Below are 6,000 nucleotides of genomic sequence, written 5' to 3'. Positions count from 1 at the left end.
TCCGAGGCCCACAGCTAACAGACAGACAGAGACACAGAGAGAGGCACAGAATCTACATACAGGACCAGCGTGCAGGCCTCTCACAGGTCCCAGGGATAGGAGTGGATGTGAAGAGGGTGCACCAAGATGCCAGCAAAAGCAACGGGGACTCAGGGAGGGGCTGAATCAGACCAGAAGAACCCAGAGACTCAGGAGCCCTGAGAGACGCGGGCACACAGGTCTGTACACAGCTCCCAGGAAGCCAGAGAGAACCCTGGGGAGAGAGGAGGCCCCAGGGGCTGGCTTGCGCTCTGAAGGACAGCAAGGCCTGGCCTGGCAGAGCCTGACTGTGCCAGGAAGTCGTGCCAAGATGGCAAGATGGGAAGCAGAGAGGAGCTTGGCAGCACAGGGATTAACCCCTGAGCCGGCACCCTCCCTCCAGGTCGCTTCTCCTTGGCTCTTATTTTTCTTTCTTCCTCTCCCAGCTCCTTTTACCCAAAGCCCTGGCTATTTCTCCCCTCAACCCCCCCACCAACTCCTGGTAACCAGACCCCACTTCCTGCCTGAGATTAAGGGCCTGTCTGCTGAGATTCCCCAGGAAGGGTGGGGGCACAGCCTCTCCACAGGGGCTCCCCAAAGCTTGGGCTTGCCCATCCATACCCTGGCATGACCCCCGATAACAGTTACCCAAGTGCGAGATGTCTGAACATCTCTTCCGGAGGGCACAGGAACCCTAGCCTGGGAATGCAGCGGGGGCGGCCTGCTGCTTGGCGTGGGTGTGTGTAGGGGGTGTGGGTCTTGTGTGAAATGCTGTGGTGGGGGCGGTGAGAGCAGCTAGAGATAGAGAGAGGATAGATGATTCAAGATAAGATGTCATGGAGGAGGACTGAAAGGCACCCAGGCCCGGCCTAGAGCCCAGGGGTAAGGGCCGCTCAGGCTTGGGGGTGTGCGCGTGCGGAAGGGTAACCCAGCCTGTGGATGAGAGCCTGGAGCTCTTGACCTTGGGATGAGACCTCTGTTGTGTGTTCACACTGACCACCTGGTGCTGGGTGCTGGGGACTCGGAACTCCTGCAGCTGTCACAGGGACGGAGGGTTCTACAGGTGCCTGTCCCTCCCCTTCCCCCATCTCTGGCTGTTAATCCGATGGTTCCGGCCATGCCCTCTGAAGGACTGGCAGTCTGGGCCTAGAGGGGGAGGGGATTCAGGGCGGGCAGGGCGGGCAGAGTCAGATTCTCAAGGAGCTCTGGGAGGCTGGATGTCGGGGGAGAGCAGCTGGTGGGGCTGGTGGGGCTACAGGGACTACAGGCAGAGATTTCCCTAGCATAGTTCTGCGTGGGGTGTGTGCACATGTCTGGACCCTGGTGTGTGTGCACATGGTGTGTTGTGAGTCTACACCCCAGGGGCAAGAGGGCTGAGGGGCTTGAGATTTCTGGCTTCCGGGGTCACCTTGCTAGGAGCTTTTTGGGGGCAGGGACTGACCCTAATTTATCTTTGTGATCCAAGATCCCCAAAGGCCTGGTTTATCCCAGCCTTCAGGTACCCGGGGGATGGTGTATGGGTATCAGGAGGAGAAGTCTGTCCCTTTCTAAGATGGGAGTCTTACCAACAGAGGGGCTCTCTTTTGGCCTCAGGCCCTGAGTTGGGGCTGAGGATGGACCTGAAGGATACTTCGTGGATGAGCCACTAAGCCAGAGGGAGGAAAGGGCAGGTGCAGGTGGCCAGGAGTAGAGGAAGAGGGCTTAGCACAGCCTGTGCCTCTGTTTGGTTTCAGCCTTAGGGCAGCACCCCTCAACCTTCACACAGCAGACTCAGTTAGTCCTGGTAGAGGTCTGATAGCTCCATTTACTGACAAGAAAACCAGACAGGTTAAGAGACTCTACTGGGTCACACAGCCAGTAAGGGCCGGGATTGAGGTTCCAATCCAGCTACCTAATTAAGTCTCCCTACCCGGTTTCCCTCAGCCCCACCTCCAGCACCCCCGGGCCTCTCTGCCTCTGCAGACTTTCCTCCCATTGGCCCAGGTCTCTCTGTCTCCTTTCTTTCATGCCTCTCTCACAGGGCCAGCCTGAGACTTTCCCACTGAGTCAAGATCTGGGTCTCTGACTTTATGGTCCCTGTCCCTCTCTGGCTCTAGATCTTTCTTTCGGAACTGTACCGTAAGCCTCTCGCTTTGCTCTCTCTTTCTTTTCATGCCTCCTACCCAACTCGCTGCCCCCTCTGTTTTACTGTCTACCCTCTCACAGCCTCTAAGACTCTGCCCAGTAGGGTGGAAGGCAGGAATCCTGGGTCCTGGTGCCATGCCCTGCTGCATGGACAGATCCAGTAATAGCCACACCTCCCCAGCTGCCCCACCAAGCCCATCCAAGAGTCCTCCAGGTCCCTGGGGACCCAGGTGGCTGGTAAACTAGGGTGTGGAATCATCTGGTCCTGGAGTTTTTTTTTTTTTTTTTTTTTGAGATGGAGTTTTGCTCTTGTTGCCCAGGCTGGAGTGCAATGGCGTGATTTTGGCTCACTGCAACCTCCGCCTCTGGGATTCAAAGGGTTCTACTGCCTCAGCCTCCCGAGTAGCTGGGATTACAGGTATGTGCTAGCATGCCCAGCTAATTTTGTATTTTTAGTAGAGGTGGGGTTTCTCCATGTTGGTCAGGCTGGTCTCAAACTCCCAACCTCAGGTGATCCGCCCGCTTCGGCCTCCCAAAGTGCTGGGATTACAGGCTTAAGCCACTGTTCCTGGCTGGTCCTAGAGCTTTAATAAGGAAATCTCAATACCTGCAGCCGCCCTCCTCAGGCATAAAACTGCCTCCACCACCCTCAGTGTGCACACCCAGCAAGCTCAGGGCACACTGATTCTCAGGATGGGACTTGGAGCTGCGACGGCAAAGTGGGAGGGAGCCAGAGAGTGGGGTGCACGGACTCCCTGAAGTCTGATTTGTTCCCTGGAGTCCTTAAACATACAGACTCTAGAGACCCGCCACAGGCCTGGGCCTCAGAATCTCTAGAGGCGAGTCCCAGAAATCCACAGCGTCACAGCTTCCTGGCACAGTCTGCAGCCCATAGGTGAAGCAGCCTCCCTCTCGTGTGACCTCCGGGGAGCCTCTCTCATTTTGAGTCTTGATGGGAAACAGTTTGAAAGGAAGCCCTGAATGCTTGCAGAGGAAGACAGGGAGGAGAGAACCAGTGTCCAGGCTGTGGGATTCAGGATGATTTTCTTTTCCTTTTTTTTTTTTTTTTTTTTGAGACAGAGTCTCCCTCTGTCACTCAGGCTGGAGTGCAGTGGTGCAATCTTGGCTCACTGCAACCTCCGCCTCACGGGGTCAAGTGATTCTCCTGCCACAGCCTCCCGAGTAGCTGGGATTACAGGGGCCAGTCACCACACTTGTCTAATTTTTTGTTTTGTTTATTTTTTAAGACAGACTCTTGCTCTGTCTCCCAGGCTGGAGTACAGTGGCGCAATCTTGGTTCACTGCAACCTCTGCCTCCTGGGTTCAAGTGATTCTCCCAAGTAGCTGGGATTACAGGCACCCACCACGCCCAGCTAATTTTTGTGTTTTTAGTAGAGACAGAGTTTTGCCATGTTGGCCAGGTGGGTTTTGAACTCCTGACCTCAAGTGATTCACCCACCTCAGCCTCCCAAAGTGCTGGGATTACGGGTGTGAGCCACTGTGTCTGGCCTGTTTTCTAAACCTTTTCTAGTGTTAGTATGATTTTTCCTCACTCTTGTGGGAAGAGCACCGGCCTGGGAGTCAAGAGACCTGGGTTCCAGTGTGCGTTTGGTGTCTTACTCCATTTTCCATATTTACCATCCATCCGGTCTCATAAAATGGGATGCTGGTTGGAGGCCATGTCTCTCTCATTCCTGGACACTTACCTTGTGTTTCTTCACTACTGTACCAACAGGGCCAGCCTCATAAACACTTCCTGTGTTCATGGGATAGAGGGGCTGGGAGGGGCGGCCATGGGGAAGTGAGGGGATCCCAGGGGGCCTGGTCGCCTCGCCCCTCTTTTCCCACCTTTCCAGGCCCAGAGCTTGGGAGGAGGGTGAGGTGGCAGCTGGAGGAGAAGGTGTCACTGCAGGGCCCTTCTTCTCACCCAAGCTGGCAGAGGGGCGGGACTGGCAGCAGTGACACCAGAGCCACTCAGCCCCCGCTTTTCACAAGCACTTTCTTTTTTGGGTGGAAGGAATTGGAGAGAGGGGGCGACAAATCTGGGGTTGAGGAACCAGGCGGTAAGACCCTGTAACAGCCCATCAGGTTCTAGAGAGACTGCCCCCAGCCTTTCCTCTTCTTCCGGAGGCATGGCCCCAGGACCACTTGACTCTGAGATTCATAATCCCACCTCCTCCAGAAAACTGGGTGGGAGCTCCGGTCATCCTTTTCAGAGGCAGTGGGATGGGTCACTTGACTTGAGGGTTAGTGTGGAAAAGACTCCATTTGGTCTTCAGCAGCCCAGCACTGAGCAAAAATGTCCATCCAAAGAGGGGTCGGCATTCAACAGTCTCACCCCTCCTAGGGATTCAGCCATTCAGGAGGGTCTTACTGAAAGCTCTCATGTTTCCCCAAAAGTAGTGAAGGGTCCCCAAATCACCCTCTTCCAAGCAATGCTGCCCCACTTTGAACATCAGGCAGAAACTTTCCTCTTCCTTAAGGCACGGAGAAATGGCAGGCGATGTGTTGGGGAGGCGGCCAGTCCTGTGTTTCTGGTACTGTCATGTATCCGGTCTCCAACCTCAAGGGATATGCTGATTCTGTCTCTCTCCACCCTCCCCGGATCATGCCCACCTCCTGGGGTCCCCAGCTTTGCCTTTGCCTGCCAACCTGCCTCTTGGTTCAGCTCTATTTGGGAGCAGAGAGTCCCCATGGGCCCCTACGGGTGAAGCCCTGTCAGGCTGGGACAGAAATGTAGAGCTGGGGCCAGTTCCCAGGGGAGAACTGGGGAGGGCTGGGGTGAGGGTAGGCAGAGGAGAAGTTCGACTTAAACGTGATAAAAATTATTAAAGTACTTTTTCAAAGTACTCTTAAAAATGTAAATCTTTGTATACTGACATGAAAAATATTCCGTGACACCTTGTGGAGGGGAAAAAAAAGTGCACATTACAAAGCAGCATGTGTAGTGTTTATATCAATTGTATATTTGTGCGTGTGTGCAAAAGACAGAGGCAGAGAGTCCGCGAGGACTGCTGCCTGGGCGGCGTTCGCCGAAATGGTAATCCTGTTGGCCTTTAGCGGGTGGAATTTGGGGCGATTTATACAGTCTTGTTTTTACTTTTCTGTGCTGCTTAAATTTCCTACATAAGTATGTTTCATCTTTATACACAGCAAAACTCCCAATGATGCTATTTTCAATTGGGGGGGGGGGAAGGAGAGTTTTCATCATAAAAGGAGTCTAATACATTAGTTCACATAAAAGGAAAATGGAGAAAGAAAAGCCTCCGTCCTCCCATCCCCGAGGCAGCCCTTCAGAGCATGTGGTGGGTTTCCTTCCTGTCAGCCGGCTCTGAATCTGTTCAAAGCAGCTTTTCCATCCAGGTATAATAATAGATTGGAAAGTGCTGCACACGCACACCCTCTCATGTAAGGCTCACGGCCCCCCTGAAAAGTAGATCTGTTTATTTCCCCCAGTCTATGGATGAGGCACGTGAGGCTGACTTTCAGGCAAGGAAAGTGACTTGCCCGGGTCACATATACCTGATAGGCAGAGCCAGACCTGGGACTTTCAGCACTCAACGCTACTTCCAGTGCCCATGACTGCCATGCGGGGTGGGGGAGCTTTTGTGGGCCCCGCCAGGCCCCTGGCTGCCGTTGATGCAGTGAGCTTTAAGGAATGCTTCCTACCGTCCATCAGCATCCAGGTTTGCCTCCAGGGCTAGAGGTACAAGATGCGACCGACTCAGCATATGTGGACCTCTGGTGGGGAGAAAGAGGGACACCCCAAAGTCCACTTAGCACAGAGCCCGGGCACAGTAGGTATCAATAAAGATCGGTTGAATGTTTATGGTCAAAGCTGCTTCTAGTGTGCCAGCT

This window comes from Saimiri boliviensis, chromosome 17 (genome assembly GCF_048565385.1).
Source record: "Saimiri boliviensis isolate mSaiBol1 chromosome 17, mSaiBol1.pri, whole genome shotgun sequence".
Taxonomy (NCBI): domain Eukaryota; kingdom Metazoa; phylum Chordata; class Mammalia; order Primates; family Cebidae; genus Saimiri; species Saimiri boliviensis.
Note: the sequence above shows the minus strand (reverse complement) of the source record.